We start from the raw sequence: 14,299 nt of genomic DNA, 5'->3' as shown, positions 1-14,299 counted from the left end.
AACCCTACGAGGAAAGTTTTTACTTCTAGTTTTCAGATGAGAAAACTAAGGCTTAGAAAAGTTGAATATCTTACCCAAGCTCACAGAGCCAGGAAGTGGCAGAACCAGTATTCCCCAAAACCCTTAACCTTAACTTGACTACAAAATTGTCCAAGGTGCACGCTCCTAGCTTCCTCCAAACTGAATGGATTCCATTTAAGTTATTTGTCATTTCTTATAACCTCTCCATAACGTCATATCAGGAAGATGACTTTAATCTGAGGCAAACAATTTTTTAAAAATTCAAATATTTATTCTTAATTTATAAGTGGTGAGAAAATACTTTCTGAATAGGGAGGAATTGGTATGTTCATAAATAAAAGTTTGGGGCATGTGTGGAGAAAAGTAAGTTATGTGTTTTGACTGGAGACTGTGGGAGGGTAATAAATCTTGAAATTATACAGGAAGTAAGCCTGAAGAGGTAGGACGTGGCCAAATCATGGAGAGCCTAGAAAGCCTGGTTTGCAGTTTTAACAAACTGTGTAGTCTGTGAGGATCCACTGAGAGCTCTGTGGGGAGCCAGGGCCCAATCGGACTTGGGGAGATTCCTGGGATGGTGGAGAAGCAGAAGTAGATTAGGTAAAAGGCTATTGCATAGTTTTTGTATATCCACCAAAAGATGTACAAGAATATTTATGGTACTTCATAACAGAAGCTTTATTCAGTCATACTGAGTGAAGTGAGTCACACACAGTAAGACAAATATCATCTGATATTGCTTATATGTGGAATCTAAAAAAAAGGGTACAGAGTAACTTATTTTCAAAACAGAAGTAGAGTCATGGATGTAGAAAACACACCTATGGTTACCAGGGGGTGGCGGGGGAGGGATAAACTGGGAGATTGGGACGGACATATACACACTACTATATATAAAATAGATAACTAATAAGAACCTGCTGTATAGGCCAGGGAACTCTACTCAATACTCTGTAATGGCCTATACGGGAAAAGAATCTAAAAAAAGAAAAAAGAGTGGAGATATATATATATATATGATTCACTTTGCTGTAAATTAACACAACACTAAGTCAACTATACTTCATAAACATAAATAAATGAAAAACTAGCAGCTTTATTAATAAAATCCATAGAGTGGAATAATAAATAGCAATAGAAAAGAACAAACTGATGTTATACACACTGATATGAATGAATCTAACAGACAGACAAAGGCTGAGGGATAGAAGCCAGACACAGAAGAGCATATCCTAAAAATAACAAAAAAATTAAAAAAAAGCATATCCTGGATTCCAGCGACAGGAAGTTCAAGAATAGGTAAAACCAATCTGTGGTGAGAGAAGTCGGAATAGTTACCTCTGTGAGGGCAAATGGTATTTATTGACTGGGAAGGGGCATGAGTCTTCTGGAGTGTTGGAAATATTTTATCTGGGTGGTATTACACGGTTTTTACACACATGCACACACACACACATACGTATGAACCTACGTATATATGTAAAAATTCATTATTGAGTTGCCTACTTACCATTTGTGAACTTTATGGTACATATGTTATAACTCAATAAGAAGATTTTTAAAAAGATTATTGCGTAGTTCAGTCAACTCTCCTAATCATTGTAGACACTTTCCAATGGAGGGTTTCCTTTTATTTTTCTCTAGTTAAAAAAAGAAAGCAGGGATTTCCCCGGCGGACCAGTGGTTAACACTCCGTACTTCTACTGCAGGGGGTGCGGGTTCCATCCCTGGTCGGGGAACTAAGATCCCACATATCACAAGGCCTGGACAGGAAAAGAAAAAGAAAAAAAGAAAAAAAAAAAAGCGTATTTCTTCTCTTACTTTAGATTTTCTTCCCGGAATTCATTGAATCGTTGGCAAGGGTGGTGGGATCCAGTGAGAGGTGGAGAAAGGAGAGAAGGCTTCCGAGGTGATTGTGGGGAGGAGAGGAAGTGAATCAGCCTCCCTGGGTGTGATGCAGGGTTGGCGGTCCCACTCAGAGATGGCTTCTCTTCCTCAGACGGTGATTTCAACATAGCTTCCCTGTTTTTATTTCCCTCCACCAACCACTGTCTCCTGTGAATGTAAAACGAGTCAGGTCACTGGGATTAAAATAACCAGGGACTATTTTTTTTTCTTAAACCTGGAAGCTAATTGGTAATTTGTATCTACAGCAAAGTGATTCACTTATACATATATAGTCTTTTTCATATTCTTTTCCATTATGGTTTATTACAGGATATTGAATATAGGTAATTTGTATGTAAAACATACAAAAGGTTTGTAGTAATTAGCCCATATGAATGCCTACAATGTGTAAATGGAAAGCAAGCTGATTTTCTTGCAGGATTACCTATATGGAAACATGTCTCTGAGACGAACACACTGTTTGGTAAACAAGCTGGTACAAGCCAGACTCAGATACATTTATATTTTTTACAACCAGTGATTTTGAAAATTCTTTCAGATTCAAGTATTTGCTGAGCAAATTCTATGTGTAAAACAAGGCACTGTTGTTGTCGGGAACCCGAGATAAATGAGGTGTAGTTCCTGTCCCCAAGGAGGATATAGTCTAGCAGAGAAGATCAGACTGGTGCCCGATGGTTGGCTGGCAGAAAGTACGTGATAACTACTAAGAGAAAAATGCAGACTTCTTGGGAGTTCAGAGAGAGATGGTAGGATTTCAACAGAAAAAGTGAACAAGAATCTTTGGAGAGAAAAGGGAATGATGGCATCTCTAGCAACTATTTCTTTTTTCTTTTTTTTTTTTCTTGAAGATTCTGATTTCATTTATTTATTTATTTTGGCTGTGCCGTGCGGGGTCTTAGTTTTCTGATCAGGGATCGAACCCATGCCCCCTCAGTGGAAGGGTGGAGTTTTAACCCCTGGACCACGAGGGAAGTCCCTGTAGCCCTATTTCTATGGTACACTGTACAAGATGCTATCACGTACTTTCTCACTGAGTCTTTAGAAAAACTCTGTAAGTAGCTACTGCTCACTTTATGTTCCTGATGAGTAAACTGAATCATGGAGAGGTAGTGACTTTCCCAAATCAGAAGACGCAGGACCTAAACCCAGGTCTCTCTGACTCCATAGCCCTTCTTCATAAGAGCAGACAGTATACTCGAAAGTTAAGAAAATGGACACTTGAGCTAAACTAACTGGCCTTGAATTGCAATCTTTTTACTCCCTTGCTTGGGGACTTCTTGCAAATTCTTTCTTTCTTTCTTTCTTTCTTTCTTTTTTTTTTAGTACATCCCTTTCTTCATCTGTGAACCAGGGTTAAAAATAAAAATGTACTTCAGTAAGATTAAGTGTTTACCTATATGAAGCATTTAGAACTGCTCCTGTATGTATTAGCAGTACACAAGTGCTTGCTACTATTATTTTTTTGAAAAAACATTTTATTATAGGGACTTCCCTGGTGGTGCAGTGGTTAAGAATCCACCTGCCAATGCAGGGGACACAGGTTTGATCCCTGGTCTGGGAAGATCCCACATGCCGCAGAGCAACTAAGCCCGTGCGCCACAACTACTGAGCCTGCGCTCTAGAGCCCGTGAGCCACAACTAGTGAGCCCACATGCCACAACTACTGAAGCCCGCCCACCTAGAGCCTGTGCTCCACAACAAGAGAAGCCACTGCAATGAGAAGGCCTCGCACTGCAACGAAGAGTAGCCCCTGCTCTCTTCAACTAGAGAAAGCCGGCGTGCAGCAACGAGGACCCAATGCAGTCAAAAATAAATAAAATGTAAAAACAAAACAAAACACCTGATTTAAAAAGAAAAAAATAAGAGACTGTGCTCCCAGTGCAGGGGGCATGGGTTCAATCCCTAGTCAGGGAACTAGATCCCGCATGTGGCAACTAAGATCCCGCGTGCTGCAACTAAGGTCCTGCGCAGCCAAGTAAATAAATAACTATTTTTAAAAATTTATTATAAAAATAATGTATACTTTATAGAAAACTGGCAAGTGACTTATTAAAGAGTTTGACACACTTGTAGAGACAAGACCAACACATAAAAATCAATAATATTCCTTTACCCAGCAGTGATCTATTTGAAAATGTATTAGAAAAAAGATATAATTCAAAATAGCAACAAAAGCTATAAAGTATTAAGGAATAGAGTTAAAGAAAATGTGTGAAATGTTTATGGAGAACATTTGGAAAATACCAAGATACCTGTGTCAGGGAGGGAAGACATTGTAGATAAAGGGAATATCCTGAACAAAGAGGGTGAGTGGGCGTTTTTAAGGAATAGTTTGGTACAGGGTGGGATACATACAACAGGGAGTGAGATTAAGGCAGAAAAATCCATTCTGAGTAAGATCAGACTAAAGATTTTGCAATTAATAGGTAGCAGGAAACCACCGCAGACTTACGAACAGGGAGTAGGATTGACCTCAGAACAGAAGGATACTTCAGGAGAAAAGAATTTAAACAAGAGCCTGGGAATTGCCCGGGGGTTGGGTAAAGTTTAAAATGTATTGATTTTAGAATGATTAAAAAGGAAAAATGAGCCCTTTATAAATAATTCTAAAGAATAAATCTCGATTATATATTCTTCTCTGTGAATCACTAAATTGCTTTTAGATGTGTGTTGAATCTGAGTAATCAAGTAAATTGCTACTTGGTTTACCATCTGAATATCTATTATGGTCATCAGGTAATGATAAACTTGGAGGTTTATATTTACCTTGGCTTGTTTTGGGACTATGGCGATGTGGTAGTTATATATTAACATGCTCTGTATGAGAATGTGAATAGTTCGACTCAAAAAAATTCCTTGGCAAAAGTTGGAGATTTTTGGAGGTAGCAATACCAAGGAATAACATTAATAATTTTTTATTTAATGGGATGGAATGCAAAAGACAGGGGTTACATAAAGGCAGAAAGGAAAGGAAAATGAAAATGTAGTGAATGACTACTATCTGCTCCATTAGCTAATTTAATCCTGACAACAATGCCATAGGGTAGGAATTACAGTATTATCCCCACTTCACAGATGGCAAGTTAAACAGGCTTGTTGTCAACTTTCCCTTTCATTATGTATTAACAATCCATCCTCAGTAAATTACTTAACCTTTTTAAACCTATTACCTCACTGATTAAAATGCGGGAATAGTAATGCCCAAGTCCCAGGGCTATCGTCTGGATTAAATACAATAACACACATTAAATCCTTAGTCCAGTGCTTGGCTCACAATAGCTAACACGTCCTGACTTACCATGGACCAGGCACAGGGCTAAGAAATTTAAATTCATCATCTCATTAAATCTTCACACAAACTTTATTGTAGGTACCCAATTGTTACTATTGTTCTAAGAAGTAACAAACTTTATTCTTATTTCATTGTAGTTCAGAGAGATTGTCACATATCCAAGGTCAAGAAATTAACAAGTGGCAAAACTGACATTCAAATTTAGCTTTGAGGGCAAAACCCAGAAACTTTTACGAATACTCCACATCAGAAAATAATAGAAATACTAATAAATTACCTAGATTTTTTTCTGATTTGGACTCTGTTGAGAGAATAACACATTGACTAGGTGTGCTTTGAACATGAAACAGGTATCATATATTTTAATTTTTTTCTAATGTATGTTCTTTTACTAGTAAGGAAGATTTCCTTTCCTGTCCCCCATATGTCATATACTTTCAAAATAAAGAATAAGGCAGGAGTAAGAAAGAGGAGATGAGGGGACAAATGTGCAGTTACACGTGACAGGTAGAGGAAGGGGTGCCCCCAGACCATTGTCAGAAAGAAGAATGAGGCTAAGTGATGCAATAGAAGTATAACATGTTTGGGGACAATTGGAGAGGGAGTGGGGGGTTTCTGGGAGGAGGAAGGAGAGGACACAGAGAGCAGATGGGATGAGGGCGGAGGGAGAGGCAGAAAGAAAGACATGGTGACAGCGAGGCAGGGCAGAACCGTGCAACGTGGTGGGGCAGGAGACAAGCCTGGAGCCCCATCCGATCCCAGGCTCTCTGGGCTCTGCATTGCATCCTCGGTGGAAGAGGAAAAGTTGGCACATCTTTGCTTACCTGACTATACTTTCTCTGATGATCTTTTGTCTCCTTCAAGTACACTCTGTTACTTGTCTAATTGCCACCCAAACGTGCATAGTTGCATAGTTAGAACCTTTCTCTTCTGACTCATGAGAGGAGTGAACATCATAACGTAGTTGACTTTCCTGGAGCTATTTGTAGGACTGTCTGGTTTGCTTGGAATAATGGCTCTTTTCTTTCTTTGTTTCTCATCAGCCAGTGTGGTTTGTGATTTAATAACCAGGGAGAGCACTGAAATTAATACTGGTCAATTCTTAAGCTTGAAGGAGGAAAAGGGAGGCAGGAATTTTAAATTGTTAGTTCTCTGTTTGTGGGCAGCTTACTGTCTCCTTTGGAAAGAGTTTAGGCCAGGCAAGATCTTACCAACAGTTTTAAAAAATGAGCATGAGAAGGGACATGCCGCTGTTCCTACATTATTTCCCCTTTGCACACAGTTCAGTTCCTAGATGAGAAGACAGTTTTTGCCACTCTGTACCCTTTAAGATGTATCCAAAATGAAGTGATGGCTTGTGGTGATTAATTCCCTAAAAAAAAACCCTTTGTTTCTTAAGTTTTTTGGATGAGTGATCTAAAGTTTTTTTTATATCAGTGGAAGATAGATAGTTTTCTCTTGTGTGCATAGGTGGTGTTGGAAAGCTCAGATAGGAGATGAGTGTGAAAAATTAAGACTTAGATGTCTAAGCAGGTGAACTTACTTCAACCAAAGTAAGGTTCACAGCCAACGTATGTTCCCTTTTTCCTTAACGCCTTGGAAGAGAAGCTATCTTTTCTTTTTCTAAAAGAGAACAGTTCTTCCTCTTGCATCGGTAGACCAAGAACAAAGGAACGCTTGACTGTTCCTTATTTAGGGGAGGACCGTTCTTTATTTCCTAATATCCACTAGGAAATATTCATAGGATACAGAATGCACATTTTGAAAAAATGAGCGACTGCACTGGACAGTCAGTGTTAAAGAAAATGGACTTTTTCCGGTATTGCTTTTGCTGATATATGGTAAATATCATGTTAATGGACTTGCTGTAGCGCTGAATGAATGATTGTACGAACTCCCTCGGCTAACCCTTCTTTTTTTTTTTTTTTTTTTTTTTTTTGCGGTACACGGGCCTCTCACCGCTGCGGCCTCTCCCGTTGCGGAGCACAGGCTCCGGACGCGCAGGCCCAGTGGCCACGGCTCACGGGCCCAGCCGCTCCGCGGCATGTGGGATCTTCCCGGACTGGGGCACGAACCCGTGTCCCCTGCTTCGGTAGGCGGACTCTCAACCACTGCGCCACCAGGGAAGCCCAACCCTTCCTTTTTAAAACACTTACTTTGGGCCTGTTGTTTATATTTTTTCATTTTTCATTTAAAAAATATTCTCTGTCATAATATATATTACTTGATTTCATCTCAAAAACTTGTACACATTATGCTGATGTCGAAACTGAGGTTCTGAGAGACTGAATAAAGGACAGAACTGGGATTTGAACCCTGGGCTTTCTAACCCTATACCATATGCTTTTACCAGTATATTCTACACATAGGCAACTATGTGTATATAGTAGAGCCGTTAGTGACTATTTGTTCACCATAAAAATAATTCGGCATCTTTCAAGATTAAAAAAAAGTAAACTTATCCAAGGTGGCTTCAGGAATCTCCTGTTTAAAACTCAAATGGATTCTGCTCCCATCAGACATGACCACAGGAATCCAGTCATTTGATCAGATTCTTTTTCTCTTACTCCATCTCTTCTGACTGTTGTTGACCATTTCCCTTAGGTCACCTCTTACCATCTGATAACTGCCTTTCCAGTCTTCTGCTCTCGTCCCCGTATAGATTTTCCCCAAATGTGGATGTGAGCCACTTTCTTACTTCCCCAAAGCGTAACAATCACCAGGTAGTTGCATTTAGAAAAACTCTTGAAAAGGGTCATGAATTACAGAGGGAAGTTACAATGCAGAAAAGAAAGAAAACCGTGAAACTCTACATTAGATCAACAGATGCAACTTCAAGATATTTGTACCATCTGTCAGCCTCACACCTTCACAGAAAGTCGTTTATTTCTAGGTCCCGCCTGCTTGCTGGTGGCAAGCCAAGTGCCATTCCAGATGGCTATGCCTCTGTTCTCACGTTCCAGTTGCCCACTCCCAAGGGAAACGGACTGCGCATGCCTGCCCTCAAGCTAACATCTGCCTCCTCACGACGGTCATTGCTGAGCTCAGAGCCCGCCCTGAAGCCTGCTTTTTACATGGACACTTCGAGCTGTTTGGCTTCTCATCCCCTCACCCCTCCCTCCAACTGAAGGCTGGGCATTCACTTTTGCACAACCGGAAGACCCATTACGTTTTGTGCCAAATCCAGTCTTTCCCCAAAGAGAAGGTCTCTCACTGCCCAGAGCAATCAGAAACTACTGGTACAATTAAACATTTCTCCGGCTTTCTTTACAAGTATAGGAATATTGAGGTCCTGGCTCTGAGACTCTCAATACCCAAACATAATGGCAAGTCTGTTTTTCTTTGTTGTTTTTTTTTTAGGCAAAGTTAGTGCTTTAGTTGTAATACATCACAAAATATCCAGGTTCTTCTATTTTGGTTGTGAGTGGAGGCAATAACTTTCTAGTATTTTTAAGTAAAGAGCAAATTACGGTGCGGAATATGAGGCACGGGGAGATGTGCAAAATTTGCTGTCGGTGGATACCTTATAGAGGTCTTGGATCTCAGTTGCATGTGGAACACTGACATTTTCCTGTTGAAATGTTTCACAAATGATTGCTGTTAGATATGTCTTAAGGATTTGTCAAGAGCTAGTTCACTTAGCTGGATAGAACACAATACTCTTAAAACAAATGGGTGAATGATTCTTGAATGGATAAGCTTGGTTCTGTTAACTGACCACAGATTCTCCTTAAAAAACAATGCAAAAAATTGATAGTACTGTAGTTTTACTTCTTGGATTCAAGCCAATTGTTTACTGTGTAACCTTGCGCACATTACTTAATTTCTCTTTATCTCAATTTTCTTGTTTGCTCATTGACTATAATAATAATACCTGCCTCAAAGAATCGCTGCAAGGATTAAATAATAGGTATAAGGCCTTAACCCAGTACTTAGCGCACAACAAGTACTCAAACAATGTTGACTCTGATTACTGGTATTAGTAATACTACTAGTAGTTTCAGCTGATAGAGGTCACTCATTGTTCACTGTCTCAATAAGAATATAACAGGTGGGTGATTAAATGACGTCATATCCAGCAGAGTTAAGATTTTTGAGTCTCCTGGCTTCCAGTCTTCGTTTTATCACTTGCAAGCTGTGTGACTTTAAGCAAATTGCACAACCTCTCTGTGTAATGAAAATGGCACCTACCTCACAGTGTGTTGTGAGTATTAAATGAGTTTATCCATGTAAAGAACTTGGCATAATGTGTGCCATAGACTAAGCCCTGAAACATTAGCTCCTTCTCTGTTCACGTCCTTCATTTTATCTTTCTTATGTTATTATTATTATTTTCTTTTTGCGGTATGCGGGCCTCTCACTGTTGTGGCCTCTCCCATTGCGGAGCACAGGCTCCGGACGCGCAGGCTCAGCGGCCATGGCTCACGGGCCCAGCCGCTCCGCGGCATGTGGGACCTTCCCGGACCGGGGCACGAACCCGTGTCCCCTGCATCGGCAGACGGACTCTCAACCACTGGAAGCCCTGTTATTATGCTTGTTACCTGACTTTTACTACTGTGAATAGTGTCAATATCCTGAAAGGATTGCCTCTTCCAGGTACAGAGTCATGTCAAAGTGTTCAGGGCTGAGAAACACTTGCAGGTCAAGGAGTCAGGAAAAGGTATCGAGTTAAAATTCTCGGAAAAGTATTTTTCTTCAACCAGAAGTGACAAGTTTAGGTCAAAGAGAAATTCCTGAGAAGGTACTAGGGGACCTCCTCTACATATTCACAGAAATAGTCCAGGATGTGGCTTATTGCCTCACCTGAAGGGTGGGTTTCCCTGCCCTCCTGGGCTGCAGTCAGCTCTGAGTCACAGCTGTGTCACCCCCTCCTCCCAGCCCAATGCCACTTCCTGAGGCTGGGGAGGATTTTCCTCCAACAACTCCTAGGCCTGCAATGACCTTGCTATTTTAAAGGGACACCGGAGGCAGGATGATGTTGTGAAACACAGCTCCAGCTCAGGATACAGGGACTTTGGCTCCTGGCCCTAACTTCAGCCCTGATTTATCAGTTGACCTTGGGCAAGTCATTATCTTTTTGCCACTTCATTTCCATTAAGTGTAAAGCAGAGAATGACATCTACCCTTCTGAACTCAGGGATCATTTTGGATCATTTTGAAGATCATTTAGGATCATTTTGAAGATTCCATAACAACATATGCAGATACCTTTACACATTTAAAACATTCTTATTTACCTGTGTAATACAATTTAGTGTGATGGAGAAAGCAGGGGCTTGGAGATGAAAAGACCTGAGGTCTAATTTCAGTGCTGATACCTGCTAACTTTGTGACCTTAAGTCAATCCCTTACTTTCTTTGAGTCTCATTTTCCTCATTGGTAAAATAAATATAATGATTACCTCTTGGGTGGTGGTGAGTGTTAAATGGAATGAAACTTCTGCAAAATATTTGTTTTTCTTTTTCTCTAATGACTATGTCCAGGTTTTTTTCAAAAATAAGCCTTTTCCCTTCTTATTTGGTTCACTAAAATTTGTATAAGTGTGATATGGAGTATTTCTTATTCCTTTTCCAGAATTGTACATGTATACGTGTATACACGTATATATACATATATATTTATTTATATACACATATAAAGTATATTTATAAAACTACTTCAGCTTTCCTGGGATTTCTTAAGTATATATGTTTACTTATCAATATAAAAATATATTTTACTTAAGTGTTTATGTGTATGTGATGTGTTTCTCATATATATGTATCTACCTATTAATCAGGGGATAGATATAACACATCGCATACACAGTATATAAAGCATATGTATATAATGACACAACTCATAGACAGTTTTATAAATATAGTCTTAGAAAACAATCCATTTAATGCTTCATGGGTTGCCTCTAGATCCTAGCACAATGAGTGACACACAGGAACCTTTTAGTAAATTTAGTAAATGTATTTAGTAAATGTATTCTTTTTTTAAGTAATAAACTAGTATTCTATAAGGACCTAATGTGTTTCTATTTAAAATGCAAATTTGATTATTATTCATAATTCTCCATCTTAAATTCCTACCCAAATTGCCTACTCTCACCTAGTCAGCCTTCTATATTTAGTTTAAGAAATATTCTACTAATATAAATATTAACTTTTAGGTTCTTGAACATGTTCCTAGTAATAGAAGTTAATATCAGTGGAATGTATTATTTAATAGATTAAGAATTCATGGTTATATTTTAACTCTTTCCCAAGGAACGTGGAAAAACCAGGTCTTATGAAATTGCTATATTTTGTGTTCTATTTGATAGGGACACAAATTCCTTGAATTAAAATTCATTTATTTTTTTTTCTTAGTATGAACATAGAATAAATTTTGGTTTCTGATTACTAAGTCTCAAAATTATCTTTAAATTCAGCTTCTTATGACTTTTTTTAAAAATTAAAAAACTTTTCCCCTTTTACAAGTTTTATTTTTTCATTTAAAGTTATCTCCATTTATCATGTTATACATTTTATTTTTTGAAATTTTTGTTTTCTTTTTAATTTTACAAACAATACACATTCGTTGCAGGCAACTAGGAATACATAAAAGCATAAAGTAAAAATTAATAATCACCCATAATCTGCGGCCCCCAGATATAACCATCATTGGTATTTTGGTTCATTTTCTCCCAGTGACTATATATATTTTTAATTGAAGTATAGTTGACCTACAACACTATGTTAGTTCCATGTGCCCAACATAGTGATTTAATATTTCTATACATGACAAAATGATCATCACTGTGATATATCTGGTTACCACTTGTCAGTATACAAAGATATTACAAGATAATCGACTATATTCCCCATGCTGTACATTTCATCCCCATGACTCATTTATTTTGTAACTACAAGTTTGTGCCTCTTAATCTCCCTCACTTATTTCATCTATCCCCCAACCCCCTTCCCCTCTGGCAACTACCATTTTTTTCTCTGTATATATGAATCTGCTGTTTTGCCATGTTTGTTCATTTGTTTTGTTTTTAAGATTCCACATAAAAATATAATCATACAGCATTTGTCTTTTTATGTCTGACTTATTTCACTCAGCATAATACCCTGTAGGTCCATCCATGTCACAAATGGCAAGATTTCATTCTTTTTATGGCTAATATTCATATATATATATATATCTGATATATATGTGATATACATATATATCACATCTTCTTTATCCATTCATCTATTGATAGACACTTTGCTTCCATATCTTGGCTATTGTAAATAATGCTGCAGTGAACATAGGGTGAATATATCTTTCTAAATTAGTATTTTTGTTTTCTTCAGAAAAATATGCAGGGGAGGTATTGAAGTATCCTATGGTAGTTCTATTTTTAAGTTTTTGAGGACCCTCCATACTGTTTTCCATAGTGGCTGTACCAATTTATGTTCCCACCAACAGTGCACAAGCGTTGCCATTTCTCCGCATCGTCACCAACACTTGCTACTTGTCGTCTTTTTGCTAATAGCCATTTTGACAGGTGTGAGGTGATATTTCACTGTGGTTCTGATTTTCATTTCCCTGATAATTAGTGATGTTGAGCATCTTTTCATGTGTATGTTGGTCACCTGTATGTCTTCTTTGGAAAAATGTCTATTCAGGTCCTCTGCCCATTTTGTAATTTTTTTTTAATGTTGAATTGTATGAGTTCTTTATATATTTTTGGATATTAACATCTTATCAGACATGTCATTTGCAAATATCTTCTCCCATTCAGTAGGCTGCCCTTTTGTTTTTTTGATGGTTTCCTTCACTGTGCAAAAACTTTTTAGTTTGATGTAGTCCCAGTTGTTTATTTTTACTTTTGTTTTCCTTGCCTAAGACACATCCAAAAAAATATTTCTAGAACAAATGTCAAAGAATCTACTGCCTATGTTGTCTTCTAGGACCTTTATTGTTTCAGGTCTTATATTTAAGTCTTTAATCCATTTCAAGTATATTTTTGTATATGCTCTAAGAAAGTGAGTGTTTTGCATGTAGCTGTCCAGTTTTCCCAATACCATTTATTGGAGAGGTTGTCTTTTCCCCATTGTATACTCTTGCCTCCTTTGTTGTAGATTAGTTGACTGTATAAGTGTGGGCTATTTCTGGGCTTTGTATTCTGTTCCATTGATCTATATGTCTGTTTTTGTGCCAGTACCATACTGTTTTTTTATTACTGTAACTTTGTAGTATAGTTTGAAATCTTCGTCTACAATTTTGTTCTTTTCTTTTCAAGATTGCTTTGGCTATACTGGGTCTTTTGTGTTTCCATACAAATTTTAGAAGTATTTGTTCTAGTTCTGTGAAAAATGCCACTGGAATTTTGATAGGGATTGCATTGAATCTGTAGATTGCCTTGGTTAGTATGGTCATTTTAACAATATTAATTCTTCCAATCCATAAGGCCAGTACGTCTCTTTATTTGTTTGTGTTGTCTTCAGTTTCTTTCATCAATACTGTGGTTTTCCAAGTACAAGTATTTTATCTCCTTGGTTAGATTTATTCTTAGGTATTTTATTCTTTTTGATGCAACTGTAAATAAGATTGTTTTCTTAATTTCTCTTTCTGACAGTTTTGTTATTAGGATATAGAAATGCAACAGATTCTGTATATTAATTTTTTATTCTGTAACTTTATTGAATTCATGATGAATTCTCGTAGTTTTTTGGTGGCATCTTTAGGATATTCTATATATAGTATCATGCCATCTGTAAACAGTGGCAGTCTTACTTCTTCCTTTCCAATTTGGATTCTTTTATTTCTTTTTTATGTCTGATTGTTGTGGCTAAGACTTCCAATACTACGTTGAATAAAAGCAGTGAGGGTGGGCAACCTTGTCTTATTCTTGATTTTATAGGAAATGCTTTCAGCCTTTCTCCTTTGAGTATGATGTTAGCTCTGGGCTTCCCATATATGGCCTTTATCATGTTGAGGTATGTTCCCTCTTTACCCACTTTATTGAGAGTTTTTATCTTAAATGGATGTTGAATTTTGTCAAAAGCTTTTTCTACATCTATTGAGAGAACCATATGGTTTTTATTATTTAATTTGTTA

The sequence above is a fragment of the Lagenorhynchus albirostris genome, chromosome 4, assembly GCF_949774975.1.
Source record: "Lagenorhynchus albirostris chromosome 4, mLagAlb1.1, whole genome shotgun sequence".
NCBI classification, from domain to species: domain Eukaryota; kingdom Metazoa; phylum Chordata; class Mammalia; order Artiodactyla; family Delphinidae; genus Lagenorhynchus; species Lagenorhynchus albirostris.
Note: the sequence above shows the minus strand (reverse complement) of the source record.